Genomic DNA, 20,647 nt, shown 5'->3' with positions numbered 1-20,647 from the left:
CCCTCCCACCAAGAGTCCGAGATTGCCTCAATCTCTTGTATCCTGGTGCGATGTGCTTGCTCCGTAGAGGTAAGAGAGAGATTGTCTATGGGCCTTTAACTCTCTAGGATGTCATCTCCATGTCCCAAAAGATCTGGTCGGTCCCTTGTCCCACTATGCCCATTTGGCTATATGTCAAACTCCTCTTTGCAAGATGGCCTAGCTTGAATGAGTCCTCCTGCCAACCTCTACCACACTCTGTAGAGACTCCTCATCAATGGAGAACCCTTCCTTGTCAGTAGAGCTTTAGAGAAGATCCATTTGTATGATTGTTGCTGATTCGTACATCGATCCTTCCATAGTCTTATCAAACCTGGAGGGAGTAGTGTGGTGCCTATGGAATAATATCCTTTGAACGCACTTGATACATATGGTTTCTTAGTAGTGAACCCCCCGAGGTACCAAGAGAGGTCATAGGTCGCTTCTGGCCCCACCTTTGGATGAGCTTGCATTTGTGGAAGATTTCTTATTTAATCTGGCTGCTGGCACATGGGGGACTACCCATTGGCCCTTGGCTAGAGCACACGCAGATAGATGGCAGATGCACTAGTTGTGAGGATGGTATCTTGTAGATGATTCCGCATTGTTTATGGGGATGCTCTATCGCACAATGGATATGGATGGCGTCCCGCAAATTATTCCACAGCACCCAATTCCATGCTTCTCATGGTACATGCTTTGTCCGTGATTGTGAATTTGTGATGTTCAAGCTGTAGTGTCTGGCGTTAATTGTGGGGACATATCAGCAGATGTGGTAAAAAGCTGCCGAAGTTGTGACATGGCTAAAATAGATGGATGATATCTTGGTCATAGGAGACGAAATGAGCATAATGTTACATGGCATAGAATACATTAGAAGTCTATTAATCAGTTCAGTTTCCATATCTATGAATCTATTAGTCTATTGATTTATTAAGCACACAAAGCAAGAGTGATCACTCATCGAATAAGACCATTAGATTATATGTGTTCCTGTTGGACCACTGGATGACATAATCAGACAAATTATTTTAACTATCATACCTTATTGTCCTACATGCCACATGGAACTTCTTTATGAATTTGGCTTACTGCCCTTTGTGACATTAAATGGTAGCCTGGTATATAAGAAATGATTGCCAGGTGGAGGAATGGATGTCATCGGTAGTTTGAACCTAGTTTCGCCTTGAATGGTCTTGTCACTTGTGCTATGATGGTGCTTGATTGCGTCTTTGCAAATCTCAAAGAAATCTGAGGAACGAGGTCGATTGCCCAAGATCTATTTTCATTATGCCTATTTTAGAAGATTTACATGGGTGAAACTAAAGAGGCAAAACACAGGAAGGGGAAATGGATGTCATGGTGAGTTTGAACCTAGTTTCGCCTTGATTGGTCTTGTGCTCTAATGATGCTTGATTGTGTCTTCAAAGCAATCTGAGGGATGAGGTCAATATGCCAAGAACTATTTTCGTTGTGCCTATTTTAGAGAATTTACATGGTGGAAATCAAAGAGGCAAAAAATAGGGGAAGGGGAGAGAGAGAGAGAGAGAGAGAGAGAGAGGATGAATTACACGCTTCTTTTTCTAATAGACAAGTGTCCTTGCTTCCTTTTCTAATAGACAAGCCTTCCTTGCTTCCTTTTCTAATAGAGAAGTGTTCCTTGCTTCCTTTTCTAATAGAAAATTTTCCTTTCTTCCTTTTGGAAAATCTTTGAAACTATTGTGCACTTCTCTTGTGAAAATTCCCTCATTCCTTGCTTGCTTGGATTGTGAAACTATTGTGCACTTCTCTTGTCCAAAAATTCCCCCAAGTCCTCTTTCATCTTTGGGAATTCATGTATATATATATACATAATAGCATTTTGGGTCGGGGTTTCTTTCATATTTGACAAGAGAACATGGACGACTAGGAGGTTAGGGGAGAGAACAAAGCAAAGCTGTTGACCCCATGTGAAGCTATTAAAGTTGCCGTCAATCAATATATAATTTTAAAGACTACAAGAGCAAACCTTCTACCTAACTCTCGCTGACCGGTCTTAAATATTAAGGTTGACGATGGATTAAATGTATTTCTTCAGATCTTATATTGCGAACTCTCAGCTCACAACCATTTGTGTTCACAATTGTTTGTGAGCTCTGCTCGTCAATTCTCGCAATGGAGCTATTGGGTTCCTGGAATGTTGCCTCGCTCCTCCTCCTCCTCCTCCTCTCAGTCGTCCTGTTCGTTGCCAGCTTCTCCAAATCATCTGGAGCTAGGCTCCCTCCAGGTCCTCTCGCTTTGCCCATCATTGGAAATATGCTTGAGCTCGCTCTCTCAGGCCGCCTCCCTCACCACACCTTAGCTCGCCTCTCCCGCCGCTATGGCCCCTTGCTCTACCTTCGATTCGGTTGCTTGCCTCACGTCGTCGTCTCTAGCCCGGAGTTGGCCAAAGAAATCCTTGTCACCCAGGGTCAGTCTTTTGCCTCCCGACCACCTTTTCAGTTATTACAGTTCTCCCACTATGGTGCGGAGAACAGTGTCGTCCTAGGGCCCTATGGGAGCAGTTGGAGAGAAATGCGGAAACTGTGCACTCTCCAACTTTTCACCGCAAAGAAGATTCGCGAGCTTCATGATATCAGAACGGAAGAGATTAAGTCCATGCTTCACGACATCACTAAGAGGAGTCTAAACGGGAAGGTTGCTGTGAATATGAGGCGTAGCTTTGCAATGCTCTCTGAGAATATCATGGGTCGTGTTCTCTTCACTAAAGAACTAAACGAAGCGTTTGATTGCAAAGATGGTAGCACGCTTAGCGATATTCTCCATGAAGGCAGCGAGGTGTTTCATATTCCACTGATCGGTGAATATATTCCTTTCCTCGGTTGGATGGATTTGAAGCTAAGGAAGCGACTGCGATCGCTGCATAACAGCGCAGATACAGTCCTGGAGAATATTCTAGCCGAGCGTGAAGCGGACGAAAGGAGGAATTGCAAAGACGACTTCCTTGCCGTTCTTCTTTCCAGCGAAATCGACAAAGACAAGATGAAAGGCATTCTGTTGGTAAGAGCGTTGATTGGTGTACTGGTGTTTCACGATGAAAGGCGTTCTGTTGTTTCTTTTTCTACAGTTCTTCCTGCTCACCAGCCTATCATTCGCCTTTCTAGTTATCAGGACGTGTTTTCTATAGTTCCTCTGAATGACTCGCAATCGTCTCACAGTAATTATGAAAAATTCCGCCGAACAGGGTCATACGATGGTCTTCAGTAGTATCCTTTCCACTTGGCTAGCATGCTTTCCACTGTCCACGACTGCAACTACACTTCAGCTCAGGGACTGCGCTTTACCTCAATCTACGCTTGTGCTCCTGAAGATTGTATCTGCATAGCGAATCTGGCGAGCTGGTGGTGGGAAGGGCTGTGCGTCTTTGGTTTTCCCGCCTGTGTTAGTTTCCTACAGTTTCGGATTGCAGCAATATATAGAAGTAGCGAACGTCAGCGTAGTTCTCTTGTCCCTATATTCTCGCTTAACGTTGCCTCTCTTCAACTTTTCTCTTTCCTCGCTACGCCCTGCAGAAAGGATCGTCTGCTACATCTTCTTAGTGCTAGATTTTCTTGCTACATCTTTTACTGCTAGCTTGGAAAATTCTCTCAGACGGACCTTTGAGATGGCATCTAGATGCCTAATCCGATGATTACAACAGTCATCCACAAAACATCAAGACGTGCCCAAAGAAAGCTTTGATCTGCGATTTTTAGCAGGTCAAGGAGAGAAGTAATCGCTGCAAGGTTTGCGCTCTACCTTACTGGGTGTTCCTTCTGAAAATCGTTTTTTCACTTTCCTCGCCACCTCCACGTGCGCCATTTTTAAAGGAGACCTCGTCGTGCCATTGCGGAAGCGGATGCGCGTTATAGGGAGGTACACTGACAACCCCAACTCGGCCCTCGGGGCAAGTGGCGTGCCCTACATGGATGGCTAATGTAGCAGTGCGTAGTTTGGAAACGCCCTCAAGCTAGAAATTGGTCTCTCGAGTCTCGACAGCTGAGAACTCAGTGAATCCCACACACTTTTGTGTTCGCGCATTGCGATGTGGGTGATTCTAAATGTACAGGCCTCACGTAGGCCCTGCAAGCTCAGCAAGATTGGGTCTCTGACATAATCAGAATGGCAGCAGCGCTAAATGTCGTTGGGGCCGGGGAGATCACTTTTTTCCCTTTGTAATAAGGCATCCTTAAGTGTAGGGACAGCTATTTTTAGGCATTGCCTAAGCTGTACTTTGTTTAACTGTAGCTTTTCCTTGACCGTTGTGCAGGAAATGCTTGGTGCTGGTTTAGACACGACGACAGCTTCTTTGGAGTGGACGCTCTCGGAACTGTTGCTGAGCCCAAGAGCGATGCAAAAGCTACGAGACGAGCTCAACGCAGTGGTGGGGCCTGGTAGGATGGTGGAGGAATCACACATCCCTAACTTGGGATACCTTGACGCGGTGCTGAATGAGGCGCTACGGCTGCATCCACCGCTGCCGCTACTCATACCGCATGCTGCGATTCAGGACTGCGAGGTCGCAGGGTACAGTATTCCAAAGGGAACGAGGGTGTTAGTTAATGCATGGGCGATAGCAAGGGACCCAAAGGTGTGGCAGAAACCGGAGAAATTCTGGCCTGAGAGGTTCCTGGGGAGGGAGATAAACGTAACTGGGAAGCACACCGAGGTGATACCGTTTGGGGCAGGGAGAAGAAGCTGCCCAGGGATGCCTTTTGGGAGGGCGGTGCTGGAGCTGGCGCTCTCCAATTTGATTCATTGCTTCGATTGGCAGCTACCGGGCGGGCAAGAAGAAGCTAAGAGCCCTGATTTCTCCCGAGAGGAGATGGGTGTCGTCGCCTTCAAAGCCAATGCACTGCACGCTATCCCCGTGCCTCATGATACGTCGCCCATGCACTGTTAGATCATAGGGAAATTAAGTTATCTGTACTTTGTGGTAAAACTACAGAATTGGATCGTTTGTAGTTTTTAAGCTCGTAATTTTTTGCTTATTTTGGTTACAACGTGGTGGAAAGTTGAAGTTTCCCTATCTACAAATGTACAATAGAAAGTAACTAAATCGCTTCTTTGCGTATGTCCTTATCATAAAGATAGATATGAAATAAGGAAGTAATTACTAAATCTTGCCTATGCCCTTACCTTAAAGTGGTAATGGACAACTCTTTGCTTATGTCCACTATAAATGCACCTTTGAGATATAAGTATGCACTAGACCACAAATAATGGTATTCCAAGTACATAAATAATTTTATAATGTGAGCTAGCTTCAAGTTATAAATGGAGAGATCTATGTTTATTCTTCTAAATGAACCATAAATTTATGCTTTAAAAAAATCTCTAGTGTAATATGTCAAAGAAGCTCAACTAATTTGCTATCTAAATGTGGCCAGCTTCAAAATACTAAATTTGCAATGGATGTTTTAGAATTTCCCAAAAACACAATTCAACTTACATGTGCAAACGGCATTTGTGGAGACTTTAACCGACACGTTTAGTACTCGGATAGATGGAAATAGCCCCATGGGCCATGTCCAACTACCACATTAGCTAAATTATCCACTCCTAGTATATGATGACTAGTGCCATGGTGCAACATGTCAACCAAACCTATGGCCCACATCAATCTTCATAATCATGTTAACGACTACAATGCTTGTGTCAAAGTAGTAAGTTTTACCACAATCTAGTGGAACAATTTAACCATTACTACAATAGTATTGCATGAGATATGTTTTCATAAAGACCAAGGCATGATTCAAGTTGGATGTGCCACATTGTACACTAAATAGTTTGCCACTGTCATGGTTCTTGGAGTGACTCTAAGCTTAGGTTTTATTTGTATTCTAGTGGAGTAGTTCTTGCATCAAAGCATAACTCATCTTTAGCCAAGCAACTCTCTCTACAAACTAATCTCTTCATGCATCTCCTCGAAGTCACCAATATTGTAAAAAGTATAATAAGGATCAAAGTTTGGCTAGGTACAATTTCAAAGTATGCCATTTTGATTGTGTGTGATGTGCAAATGTAGAAGCCCTTGCATTGACCCATGGAAATTTATCATAGACATTGATTTCTCATTGGCCCAAAACTCTCTATGAACCTTGTTAAATTGTAGGCTCATGAAAGAGTAGAGGGCTATAGAGGTGGTTACAACATTATTTTCCATTATCATGTTCATACGCATAGTAATTAAAAGTGATCTAGAGCAATATATAGTGTTTCCATAGGTACTCCTTGTTGTTTACTTTTGTGTTTAAATCTATCAATTCCTTCAAGTTATCATTTTTCTCTACCATAATAGTTCAAAGAACTTTGTATGAACTCCTCATAAAAATAGAGTCCTATTTCGCAAGAAATTTACAATTTACTCATCTGGGTGCATTGATGAATTTGTAGCATGAGTGTTGGCTCTATGCTTCAAAATTGCATCCAAGATTTTTCAATGGTTGGGGCCCTTGAGTCCAGAGATATCAATGCAAGAATGATAGAGAAATTTATTATCATGGCATCCGCAAAAGACTTCCTTAACCTTAGAGATACTATCTTTTCTTTCATATCATCACATTTATTTGTAACCACTCTATTCCCACACTCAAACACCCATCTTAGAAAAATGTCACAATGCTATGTCTCAATAAAAAAGGTCTTATGTTCTTAATCAATGATTGTAATGTAAAAAAAGTACATGCAACATCTTGTTCTTTCAAGCAATTGTAACATCGTGGACCCAACCCCTACACTATATATTATTGTCTTGAGCCATCGATGTGGTCATACAAACTTAATAATTTCATGAGCATGGTGTATAAATCTTCTTAAACTAAGGCACATGATTGTACCAACATTTCAACACCAAGTTCAAGGTGTGAGTACAACACATTGAGGCATAAAAATATTCAAATTCTCCTTGTAATAGTCTACTAGAGCTTTTACAACTCTTCACATTGTCCATGACAATGTTCATGACTTTGTATACCTATCTCTCTTATGGTTCCTGCCAAAATAATTGATCTATATAAATGCCAAGGCCTCTTTAATTTTTTGAACCAATGGGCTTATCAAAGGCCTCTCCTCCCACACAACAACATAGACGTGCATACAGATGCGTTTCTTGAATTTAAAAAAAAAGTGACGGGCGCATCTATTTGCGCATCTACAGACCCACATCTATAGGCAAGTCTATATAACAGAGAGACATACCTATAAACATGCTATTAGACACCCTATAGAAATTAAAAGTATATACATATAGCACAAAGCCAAGCCACCTGTGGCTTCAAGTACAAAAAATAAAAGGAGTTTATATACAAGAGAGGTACGAAGCCAAGCCAATGGCTTCAAGTACAAAAAAGAGTAGCTAGCACTAATTCTAGCACTACTTCTATGACTAATTGAAGTCATTTGCATCCTCGATCCCTTCGTCATTGCCTTCTTCCTCCTCAGTATCCTTGCCTTCTTCCTCTAGAATATCCTCGAGGGCTTGTAAATGAGGGACAACATGTATCAATGTATGAAAAATCAAATCTTTATTTACAACATTGTCATTATTTAAGTACTTTTAAATATCTGCAAACAAGGGCACTCACAACAATACAAAGCAACTATAGATGTGCTTGATAGATGCGCAAAATAGTGAGTGCATCTATAGGCACTACTAGAATAGCAAAAAAATGGGCGCATCTAATGGCGCGTCTATTAGCATGTCTGTACTATGGCTTAGACACGGATTTAGACACGAAATTAGATGCAAAACAAAGAATACAGAAAGTGAAATTTTCGTGCAAGCTGATAAATGTACATCATTGCTTTCCTAACATTGCCCATGATTACCAAAGCACATAATTTTAACAAAAATATCAATGCTTTTTGCTAACTCACATATACAAAAATAAAGTGAGATGAGGAGAATGAGATAATATGTAAAATAGTTTTGCCAATATCAATGATGGGCTACGGTTGAATCTCATCCTCAATGAGATCAACCCTTGCCAAACTATGTACTTCAAAATCCAAACCAATGTTAAGATCTACAAATACATTCAACCCACTACTACTTGTGCTACTCATGTGCTCATCGAAATCAGCATCACCAATGGTAGGCTCGTCCTCATGGGTAATCACCTTAATATCTGTATCTCCTATCTCATGATCATCCTCCTCTCTCGTATCACAGTCATCATCACCTCCATGGCCATGATCATCCTCCATACACTCCATATTAGTAAATGTACAATACATCACTTTGGAACGTGGCATAATAGGTATGACATGCCACCACCTATTATTATCTACCATTGGTTGACAGATAACCTAATTCAAACACAAATACAATCATGTTATTTTCCTTGCATCGAAAGTATCAAATATTTAAAAGTGAGTATTTTTATATGTGTACAATACCTGTTCACATTGTTGCAGTCGTACTAGTGTGTCCTTTGCCAAAACTTTGTGGAGTCAATAGTTACAAAGCCACTTGCATGGCATTTGATTGTTGCATTAGGGCCTCTTTCCACTACGTCCTTAAATCGCTTTACATCCAAAACATACACAAAGAAGCGTCGAAAGTCAAGCTTAATAATATCTTGGATTATGCCACAATAATCATCCATGGCTCCATTGGCTTCCTCAAAGCTAGTAATGATGCCGCAATCTTGTGTGTTTCTCTTATCATCAATCCATTGTGTTCGAAAATGCTTGCCCTCACACCATATAGCATTGAACATAGTACACTGCACCAAGACAAAATCAATTAAATAAGCAATCTAAATTGTTGAAAGCTTCTAACTTATGCATAACATTCTATATACCAACCTTGCTCATGCATCCCCTACCATACTCCCATTCTTCCATTGTGATATGCATCCCCTCGTCTCTCTCTGCTCTCTCCATTTCGTCAAGTAGCCAATCCACATGAATATCCTTTGGAAGTGCTCTTAGATGCTGAGGGTATGGCATACAGATCCGTGGTGTGTACGAAAGAGGGCCCTTTCTCCTTGTCTTCTTGCCTTTGCATCCTCGTATCTTGTCACCCATCTTTTCATCACATCACTATTAAGCATGCAATAGAGGTTGATATTATTAAGCAACTCCGTGCCTATTACTTTGCTATGTCCTTTCCCTTGAGGCACAATAGAGGTCATCCTTAGGTCTTCATCATCTCTCCATAGTGATGGGAGAGAGCTATACACATCATCAAGAAACTCAAAAACATATACAAGTGACTCTTGTACCAACCAACCCTCGGTCATGCTACCTTCGGGTCTTGCATTTTGTCTCACAAAACCCTTCAAGGTTTTCATGAAGCACTCAAGGAAGAACATGTGTCTATAGACGCGTCTACTAGCACGTCTATAGATGCATTTATCTTTTGGAAAAATAGATAGGCGCACCTATAGACGTGCTATTAGATGCATCTATAGATGTGCTCCGATAGTCTTAGCTGTTCTTCCCTTTCCCCTTCCTTTTCCTTCTCTTTTCCCTCGCCCTTTCCCTTCCACTTCCACTTCCAAGATTGCATGAATGATGGAAAGGGATTGCATGATTGAAGAAAGGGATTGCATGAATGATGGAAAGGGAAAGCATGATTGAAGAAAGGGATTGCATTCATGAGAAAATAAGGGATTGGTTCTCTTTTTCTCTCCTTTCTCCTCTCTTTCCTTCTCTTTTCTCCTCTCTTTTTCTCTCTTATCTCCTTTCTTTTTTCTCCTCTCTTTTCCTCTCTTTTTCTCTCTTTTCTCCTCTCTTTCCTTCTCTCTATTTTCCTCTCTTTTATCCCCTCTTTCCTTCACCTTGTCTCTCTTTTTCCTTCTCTCTTTTATCCTCTCTTTCCTTCTCTTTTCGTGGTAATTTTTCTCTCTTATCTCCTCTCTTTTTTTCTCCTGTCTTTTCCTCTATTCTCCTGTCTTTTCCCCTCTTTCCTTCTCTCTATTTTCCTCCCTTTTATCCTCTCTTTCCTTCACCTTGTCTCTCTTTTTCCTTCTCTCTTTTATCCTCTCTTTCCTTCTCTTTTCGTGCTAATTTTCCTCTCTTATCTCCTCTCTTTCTTTCTCTTTTTGTCTCTTTTTTCATCTCTTTCCTTGTCTCTTTTTCTCTCTGTCCCTCCTCTCTTTTCTCTCTTATCTCCTTTCTTTTTTCTCCTCTCTTTTCCTCTCTTTTCCCATGTGAAGCTTCAATAGCCTAACATTGAGCAAGCAGATACAGACTTCTGTTAATCTAATTCAAAGAATGCAAGAGTCTGTAAATGCTTGCTCAATGTCAGGCTATCACTCTATTTTTTCTTTTACATCTCGTGACAAGGGCATGCTTGATGGTAATCTTCTTCTTTTATTTTCTTCATTTCATCATGTGGCTAGGATCTTCAGCCTCACTTGATCTTCGGATGCCATCTTTCGGGAGTTATATAACATTTTGGGGCACCCTCCCACTCCTGCAGAGTTATATACATACATGATAGGTACTACAAACAACCCCTAGGAGTCGGCAATATAGACTCCAAACCACCCCAATCCCACACCAGTGAGATTACCCCAGTAGAGTCGAGATAGCCCAACTGGCTACAAAGTCGAGCCCGTTCTCCTCCCCTATGGTCAAGAGGTCCTTATGCCTCATAGAGCCATCAGCGTACTCCCGTGCCATCGCGAGTCGCTTCTCCAACTATGAGTGGCCAAAGTACTCCCGTGCAATCGAGAGTCGCTTCTCCAGCTATGAACGACCAGCATACTAGGTTGACATGACAGGGCAGCAGGCATAGTAGTAGGGACAGCAGTGGGGGATGCATGGCAGCCTACTTAGGGGGGTAGTGGTGGGGACAAGGATGATTCAGATGATGCAAACGTGCTAGAGGGTGATGGTATGATTTACTATGACATCACTCAAATAGGAGGCATCTTGATGGATGCACAGGGGAAGGACATCATGGCCTTCATGCACTTTGTAATTGCTAACAACTACAGAGATTACTTTATTTACTACAAAGACCATCCAAAAAAGTTGGCTGATGAGACCCTCGCTACTATTCGCTCTAGGTATCCCAATCTCTCCAATGTTTAGTTCACAGACAAATGGGCCAAGTCAAAGATTGTTATGATACTTGGCAATAAAAGATCTTTGCTTAAGAGGCAAGTACTAGCCGAGATTGTCAAGATCGAGGGAGGTCAACCACCAAGGGGCCATCCCCACACCGCTCACAAGCGTGACTGGAAGAAAGCAATGAAGGCAGCGAAGGTGGACACCAGTCTGCAGCACATGGAGGCATGAAGGATCCAAATGGAGCAATATGGAAGCATGCATTTTGGAGCAGGGGGTGTTGAATCATGGGAGGCTCAATTTGTAAGTATCGATCTCAAATTATATTGTTTATGTAGTTTATTAGGAGGTTGTTTCTTTGTACTAACCCCTCCACAAATTGTGTCATCTTGTAGCTTGATATCGTGGACAAGTACCCTACTCTTATCGAGACAACCTACCACCACCACCATCACAAAAAAGATACATGGAGGCACTTCTATGATGACGGGTTGATTACTGAGGAGTAGTATATCCAAGCTACTGGAGTGCCCCCCAGATATTTGAAAGTAATTAAATAATGTCAATATTGTAAGTAAAGATTTGATTTTTCATACATTGACACATGTTGTTCCTTGTTTACAGGACCTTGCGGCTAATCAAGAGGGAGAAGATGAGGAAGAAGGGAGTGAAGAAGGGGACAAAGAAGTGAGCGAGGACGCGGAGAACTTAGATTAGTCGTAGAAGTAGTGCTAGCTACTCTTTTTTGAAGCCAGTGGCTTGGCTTCGTTCCTCTCTTGTATATACACTCCTCTTATTTTTCATACTTGAAGCCACAGGACGTGGCTTGGCTTCGTGCTATATGGCTTTCAATTTCCCTATGCAACGTTCTATGAATGAATGCCTTGTGAACTAAACATTTTGGAGTTGTAATGTTTTATTTGGAATTGTAATCGTTGGCTATAGACATGCTTGCAATCATGCTAGTTAAAATGCGGTTGGCTATAAGAATTGAATTACACAATGTGGAAATGGGATTCTTGTAACTACATAGCATACACAACATACACAACATTCTGTTCAACCACACAAAATTCTACTTTTATTATTAAAAAAACGATTCTGTAGAGCATCTATGAGCGCATCTATAACCGTGTTTATACACGCATCTGTCTGTATAGCATCGATAAGAGCATCTATAAATGCATCTACATACACGTCTGTCTGGTTTTTTTAAATTTCTAGCAAGGCGTCTATTTGCGCGTCTATAGGTGCGTCTGTTTGTGATATAGACATGGGTCTGTAGATGTGCCAATAGATGCACAAATAAACATGCCCATAAGTTTATTTTTAGATAAGGAAATGCATCTATGTGCACGTCTGTAGGTGCTTTGTCTTGTTATGGCTCCAATAGCTCAGATATACTACTCCTCAATAATCAACCCCTCATCATAAAAGTGCCTCCATGTATGATGCCAGCGATGTCCACGATGGTAGGCTGTCTCGGCAGGAGTAGGTTATCTGCCCACGATATCAAGTTGTAGGATGGCACAATTTGTAGAGGGGTTAGTACAAAGAAATAACCTCCTAATAAACCACATAAACACAATATAATTTGAGATTGATACATACAAATTGGGCCTCCCATGATGCAATACCCTCTCTCCAAAACGCATGTTTCCATATTGCTCCATCTAGATCCTCTGTGCCTCCACGTGCTGCAGATTGGGGTCTGCCTTTACTGCCTTCATCGCTTTCTTCCACTCGTGCTTATGAGCGATGTGAGACTAGCCCCTTGGTGGTTGACCTCCCTCTCTCCTGACAATCTCAGCTAGTGCCTGCCTCTTAAGCAAAGATCTCTTATTGGCAAGGATAATGGTAATCTTTGACTTTGACCATTTCTCTATGAACTCAACATTGGATGGATTGGGATACCTAGAGCATATAGCATTGATGGTATCATCATCCAAACATTTTTTCTGCTCTTTGAATGGAATAAAGCAATCTCTATAGTTGTTATGAACTATAGAGCGCATGAAGGCCATGACGTGCTTCCCTCGTGCATCCATCAAGATGTTGCCCATCATAGTGATGTCATAGAAGATCATTCCATCACCCTTTGGCATGTCTGCATCATTTGAATCCTCCCCCCCCCCCGCCATTACCCCCAAAGCACTATGCCATGCATCCCCCAGAGCTCTCCCTGCTACTACGCCTGCTGCCCTAGCATGATGAGCTAGTACAATGGGCAGTCACCTCTGAAGAAGGGACTCTTGACTCTATGGGAGTACGCTACTGGCTCTATGATCTAGAAGGACCTCTAGACCACCACAAGAGAGAAGGGACTCGGGTCATTGTTTGCTTGGGTGTAGCCATTGCGGAACTATTTTCGGGGCCATTTTGGGGCCACGATGCGATGCGCTCCTGGGTGAATATTTGAATTTTGCATGGACCTACACTCTCACCAAAAATTTTCCTAACATCATGAAGGTGCACTGGCATAATAATGAGACGCAATCTATTAGTTTAAAACACCACATTGCTCAACACATAGCATCTCTGCATTGCTTCGCACAATGCCTACGTCGCCTGATCACTTATCATCGCGCAGCCTTTTGCTGTCGCTTTGCCACCTGTCATTGGGCATGCACCCATGCAGATCATGAAAAGTGAACATTGGCTTGGAGTCTGGAGAGACCAACGTGATGGTTTTTGGCGTAATAATTAGACGTAATCTATCATTTTGAACACTACCATAGCATAGTCTCTGGCCTAACCACTTGTCATCGTGCAATCTTTTGCTGCATCTTTGCCCGTAGCCCATGCAAATCATAGGTTGACTCAGAGAGATGCAACCTATCATTCTGAGTATCACGCCTCAGTGCAGTCTCTGGCCTCACGACCTGTCATAGCCCAAAATTCAAGGTTGTCTTAGAGAGACCACCGTGTTGGTTCTTGGAGTTATAGCTCGATTACCTATTTTTATGTATTATAGGAGGAGGTCTATGATGATTAGCACTCTGGCAAATAGAAGGAGATCTATGAAATCCACTGCACTAGTTCTTTGAGTTATACATTTGTGTACCAAGGAAAATGTATTCTGCTGTGCAACCAAGAAAAATGCAATTGACAATATGGCCCTTGAGGAGTCCCCTTTAGGGGCAAGGGCCATATCGGCATGCCATTTTTGTCCAATGGCATCTTGGATATTGTATAATGCACATCAATATGGCCCTTGCCCCTAGAGGGGACCCCTCAAGGGCCATATCATCAATTGCATTTTCTAAAAGTTTAATTGTATTTTTCTAGATGTATCTCCATGCAACCACAATGGTGGGGTTGTTGGAGTCATTTTAGCGCTATTTTGGTCATAAACCAAGGAAATTGTAGTCCTTCTTTCTTGGTATTTTAGTCCTTGTTGCTGGTAAATATACAGTGAGGGCAAAAGCAAAATTTATCAAGTGAAAATTGAGCAAAAGAGATTACAATGTACATCTACATCTGATAACAGGTTATATAAAAATTATCAACTTATAGCAAGCCAAAATTGAACAGAGGATCTTATATTTATAAAAACTCAGCAATTGTTGAGAGCCTTAAAGGCCAAAAGATTACAGGTAGTGGCCATAACCATTCAAATACAAATATAAAAGTTAACAACATTGCATTACTGTGAGAGCCTCAAATTGAACAAAAAGAGATCACATAAATGCCTTAGAGACCAAAACATTACATCTAGTGATCCAAAAGATCGTTGAGAGCCCAAAAGAATACATATAGCCATTGTTGAGAGCCTCATGTGAGCAAGAGGGAATTTGCACAACTCAGTTTTCCACCAGTCTAGCTTGTTGCATTAAAATTTTTTAGGGAGCCAAAGGAGGATACGATGGAGAGGCCGAAGACCATGCACATTGCCAAGACTCAGATTACGGCCCCCCCAGCAACTCAAGAGTACTCTGCTATGAAAATACTGAGGCCTTTGTCGACATCTAGGGGAAACCCATACAGCACAGCCAGAAAGAGGCCCTTTGTGAGCATGTCATCTAAGGTGATGGCATTCAAATGTGTGGGGTATCGATTGTGGGAACGAAGGGTCTCCTCTAGTGCTAGCATTTCTACTCCAAATGAATGCAATGTAATCACCTTATATGAGAAGTCAAATAACATTGGGATCATAGAGCATCGAGGGGGGGGGTAGTAGGCATGCTGAAGATGAGAGTGGGTGAGTAGCAGATGAGAAGGGGAGCAGATGAGTGGCGAGAGTTAGAGGAGGGAGCATGGAGCAAAGTAGAGCAGGGGCGGAAAAGAGCTAGAGGAGGGGTGTGGAGGAAAGTAGCAAAGCATGTCAAGCAAAGTAGCAAAGCATGGGCAAATCAAAGCAACGCAGTAAAATGCCAAATGCCACAGATCTTATATATATTATAAAGTTTGAGCCACCGTGGTGGCTGGAGCCCGGGGTTCCATCCATATTAATTGTAGGCCACTGTGGGAATCCCCCAGATGGGCTAGTAATCGTGAAGAAGGCGCCATGTGGTGCCACTCCAGTGGCTAGTAATTAATTGCCAGTCCGGTGGAATCTTAGCCACGACAGATGTGGCTTATGGGAGCCACCACCACCGGGATGTAATTCCCACACAAGTAAATGATGAAGCTCTAATCACTCATTACCATGCAATCTAGTTCTCTATTGAGCATGCGAGCCCAGTGACTGGTAATTTTTAATGCACTCATAGTGATCATGCATGCTAAAGCATGGTGATGGATGTGCAGTGGCACTGTGGAATCGTAGCCACGATAGACGTGCTGATGACAACCACCTCCATCGGGTAGTAATTCCCACAAAAGTAAATCATGAGGCCTAATCACCTCTAATCCCTCATTACCATGCACTCTAGTACTCTCTTGAGCATGCAAGCCCGGTGACTGCTAATTTACTGCACTCATAGTAATCATGCATGCAAGCTCGGTGGTGGTAACTGGAAGCTGAGTAATTGTGGGCCACTGCGGTGGTTGGTAATTAACTACTAGCCCGATAGGTCTTAGCCACCACCACAGACGTGGCTAGGAATCATAGATGCCACCACCTAAATCATTCATTACCATGCAAGTCAATACCGCTACCTTGAATTATTCAAAATTCGGGCCAACCACTACAATACTAAGTACTCCATTGCCTATATTGGCTCCATACCTGAAACACTGCAGCTTTGATGATCACAGATCAATTGAGTAGTAGGTTATGGTTGATATGGCAGCCATAGTACTTCATGCATCCATGACTGGGTTGAGACTTAGTTCTCACATGTTTGCCATTGGGGCTACACTTTTGGTTCTTACTTTCGTTGTAGTGGGAGTTGGTAGCATGATTATGGCAAATTTTGGCAGTAGGGAGGCGGTTGTGGACATCAGTTCCTTATGCTTCTAGGAGTAGCATGCAGGTGATGCAGGTTGGGTAGACTAGCAGAGGTCTATTGTAGGTTATGTGCTTATGGTCACAGGTGGTACAAAGACATTTTCTTTGCACAGTGACAGTTCGGGTGCTATAGACTTAGCACAAGAGCATGTGGTGGTGAGAGTTCACTCCCCCAGTGAGATCTGGCATGAGATCTTGGTTAACATGCATCTACAGCTTGTCATTTTTTATCCTGCAGACTTGATGTCTGCTAGCATCTTATCCTCTATGCACTTTGCACATTGTAAAGTGCTGATGGGCATAGGATGGTAGTCTGGTCATCTTGTTTTTTAGCCTATGGCTGATTGTATTATATGTGTACTATACTCCCTTAAAGGCACACATTCTTTAAGTGGGAGGTTGTTGGGGTAAAGGGCAGTGCCCATTTGTACAATGCCCATGTATACTCATATATGTATGATAGAGGAATAAGCTGGAGTAGCTTTTGCTCCACCAGTTCTGGTGTCTCCTTATCCCTTTGTGTGTGCTCTCCTCTCCCACAACTGGTATCAGAGCTGTGGTGCTCGATCCAAGGGAGAGCAAGGAGTCTAAAGCTTGGTCTCTTTCCTGAGCACGAGTATTCCGATCAAGATTTGTGGGAGGAGCATTCAAGCTGATTGTGTGCTTCAGGCTAGTGTTCATGGATGTGGCACATGGAACTTGCAACTATGGAGCTTGAGTTGGAGAGAGTGTGAAGCAAGGCCAAAATTGGATGCCGAGTCAGTCTCCTCCTCCTAGTGTTCAAACCCGTCTCTATCCTCTTGTCATCAATTTGCTATTTCCATGTAGCAGAAGTAAGGATCTGGATGTTGGAGTGAGCAGCTTGGTGCAGTTGGACAACAATGAGTCAGCCAAGGAGCTATGAAGGTTGTCAAACATGAATTGAGAATAACGATTGGCCTCCACTAGTGTGCAATATTGTGGCATTTCAGGGGTGATGCTGGGATGTGGAGGCAAGCTCGGGGGATATGAGACACTATGACAGAAGCATGAGATCTCCTGGGGATGACAACCCCTCCTCCCATTCTTTGACCCTGTCATTGGAACTTCAAAGGCACGGGCTGCAGCAGCAGCAGTAGCATGAGAAACTTAATAGAGGAAGAGGCATTGCAGGAAGCATCGGTTGATGCAGTTGTTGTTACCTGGAGAGATGGAATCGGAGCGAAGGTGGAACTACGGGATTTTGGGCTAGAGGCATACAAGCTGAGGGGTGCACTGTGGAAGTGTCATATCTTCCTTTCTTGAGAGGCAGTGCTTTGATGCTTTGGGCATACATTCCACAGTCGAGTGGGGTGACTAAGTAGCTGGCATTTGTGGTAGTCCAGCACCGCCTCACACCACCATCAAATGTCCCATGTTTCACTGCCATTGCTGCAGACGTTGCCAATTGTTTGAGATAAGGTTATTAGTAACCTTAATAACCTTAATGATTAAATCATTAAGTGTTTACCTCAAAGCCATGGCTCACATGGAGAAGCATGTTCCTTGTGCCTAACACCTCTTGGAGCCTTCTTCATGCATGGTAAAGCTTCGCGGTCAAATCAGTGCATTTGAGGCATGTTGCCTATCTTTCTGGTGCCTATGTCCATGTTGGACACCTAGATAGGAAGTATTTCCCGTGATTGGCTTGGCTCGGGGGTATGGTTAGGCACCTTGAGCCACAGTAGGCTAGCATTGAGACTCACCAGTTTAGGAGTGCTCTCTGCAAGAGGCCCTTGATCAGATGCTAGAAAGTTCACACATGCTTTGACAGTGGTACATGCTTGGTTGAGATACATTAACGGTTCGTTTGATGCATGGTTATTTGCCTATGTTGGATACATACGCGGTGGTACGGTGATGTACTGAGATCTTGTCAGATTAGCATTGTTTGGAGCTATTTCAGGGCTGGTTTGTTAGCATTTTGGGGCTGATTTGTTACCGTATTCACGGCTGATTTTATGGCATTGTGTTTGCCGTTGGTCAGAACATTACACTTGGCATATGTCGAGGCTATTTTTGGGGCTGTTTTGCCGAAGCAGATGAGTGCTGTAAAGGGCAGCAAGCATACAAGGAAGTTGTTGTTGCTGTTTTTATGATGAAACAGTCATTTTCAGGATTGAATCTCTCTTTCCTGGTGTGGAATTGCATCTTGTGCTGAACTGGAAAGTTGTAGTTTGTAGAACAGACTACAACTTTGCTTTTGGAAGCAAGTTGATCTGGTATACACTACAGGAGTTACAGCCTCTGCAAAACCACAAAAAGTTACAGTCTACTATCTATTTGTGACCAATGTGCACGAAGCTGTTTTCAGGTGAGAATATCTAAGAATCCACAAGGATTTGTCTCTTAAGGTCAACTGACAAGTTGTAGAGCTTTCTACAAGCTACAACTTTGTTGTTTACAACTTTGGCATTCGGTCTTTCGGTGAAAAGATATCGCTGTTCAAATATAGGGACAGCATGTTATCTTGCCCACAGTGGATGTGAGGTACTGTTGTAGGAATTTCTCTTGCACAACAGTAAATTGGGAACTCACATTAAATTATAGAAAATGATTGGAATCTCACTTCAGTCCAAGGGCATTATTAGCATTTTGGCAAGTCACTTTGGCACATTTGGCAAGTGGTGAATGCTTGATTTTGATGCCAAAGGGTTGCCCACTTGAGGTGATGCATTGGTGATGCAGTAAATGCCATTTCGATGCATTATGGATTTGCATTGGTGTATGCCACACTAATGTTTATGGATAGTTGAGCCGGGCTCCTACTGCCATTGGTTGAGCTGCCATTGCTCATTTGGTTCAGTGCATTGCTTACTTGGATTGCTAGGCATTGGCAGGTTACTGGGTTGCATATATTCCTGTTTATGCCTCTTTATGGCTGAGTGCTTTTGAGCATTGGATCAGCTAGTTTATTTGGAGACCTGATTGGTCTGGACAGCACTATATTTTTTGGTCATTTGGGTTGCCTATTGCACTATACTGCTCTTTGGTTGTCAGCTATTGTGCCACAGATATGGCATCTACAAATGGTAGTGCCCTCTTTGATATTAAGAGGTTGGATGGATCAAACTTTAAGTATTGGAAAGAGCAGATTTATGATGTGTTAGTGCAGAAGAGGTAGCATAAGCCCATACAATGCAAAGGTGTTAAGCCTAAAAGCATTAAACAGAGTGATTGGGATGACATGGATGAGCAAGCATGCTCTATCATTCAATCATCACTCTTGAAGTTAGTCTACTTGCAGGTACAGGATGGTGTACATGGTGTAGATTGCCATGCATATGAGTTCTATACTCGTATATGCCGGATGTATGACCATGATAGTGTTGTGTTACAGCATGATGGGTTGAAATGCCCTGATGGGCTGAAATACAGCCTTGGTATGCACTCCAAAGGTAGATCAATTGGTAGAAACAGGTCATGTTCAAGGGGGAATTCCAAGAGCAAGTCTAGCTCTCGAACTTGTGTTAGATGTTTCTATTGTGGAAAGTATGGCCACATGAAAAAGTACTGCTGGAAATGGCTAAGAAAATGCAAGAAGAAGGGCAAGGTTAAGAATGATAGGAAGAAGGAGAAAAAGTATGTTGAGCTTGAAGGCGTGGATGCCAGGGTTTCCATTGAAAGTAGCAGTGATGTGAGAGTGCTCTCAACGGAAGCAAGAACAGAAGAGGGAGAGAGAGAGACAGAGAGCCACACAAGTTTTGTTTGGTGCAGAACACCCTAATCTTCTTTTTCATTCATTTATATATGCATTTGAGTATTGTACATAACTAGGGTAAAGGCACAGTGACCTTTAACCCCCACAACCTCCCACTTATGACTAGGTAGACTCTTCGTCAGCATATCTACAAGGTTATCATCTATATGAACCAGAAAAACCTGCCAAAAGTAACAATAGGAATCTCGCTCGAACCCTCTGTCGGATGAGAGCGATGAAATCACAAGTGTGTGGATAGTGCCAGAAGATGTGAAGCACAAATTCAGCATAGTGTAGGCATGTGTGGCAAACAGCCGGAGCAATATGTCTATGTGCGAGTAACTGGCCAGATGGAAAAATGCCAAGTAGGACTCGCCAAAGGAAAAGCTATTGCCGAAGAGGGACTTTATAATGCCAAAAGAGACGCAGTCGCTTTCTCCAGCACTTTAGTGGGCGATCCATATGCCAAACAGTAT

General features: G+C 42.7%; 1 pseudogene across 1 annotated transcript; it reads left to right on the top strand.

Moving 5' to 3' along the window:
- The first annotated feature begins 2,172 nt into the window (after positions 1–2,172).
- Positions 2,173–4,939, top strand: LOC147902533 (cytochrome P450 71AU50 pseudogene; annotated as a pseudogene). Its single transcript, XR_015540905.1, has 2 exons — positions 2,173–3,057; positions 4,307–4,939. The product of XR_015540905.1 is annotated as a cytochrome P450 71AU50 pseudogene (transcript).
- Positions 4,940–20,647: the final 15,708 nt, after the last annotated feature.

The sequence above is a fragment of the Dipteris shenzhenensis genome, chromosome 4, assembly GCF_047967505.1.
Source record: "Dipteris shenzhenensis isolate YYH24624 ecotype China chromosome 4, Dip_SZ_1.0, whole genome shotgun sequence".
NCBI lineage: Eukaryota > Viridiplantae > Streptophyta > Polypodiopsida > Gleicheniales > Dipteridaceae > Dipteris > Dipteris shenzhenensis.
The sequence above is the reverse complement of the archived record's forward strand: the minus strand, read 5'-3'. Positions and strand labels throughout refer to the sequence as shown.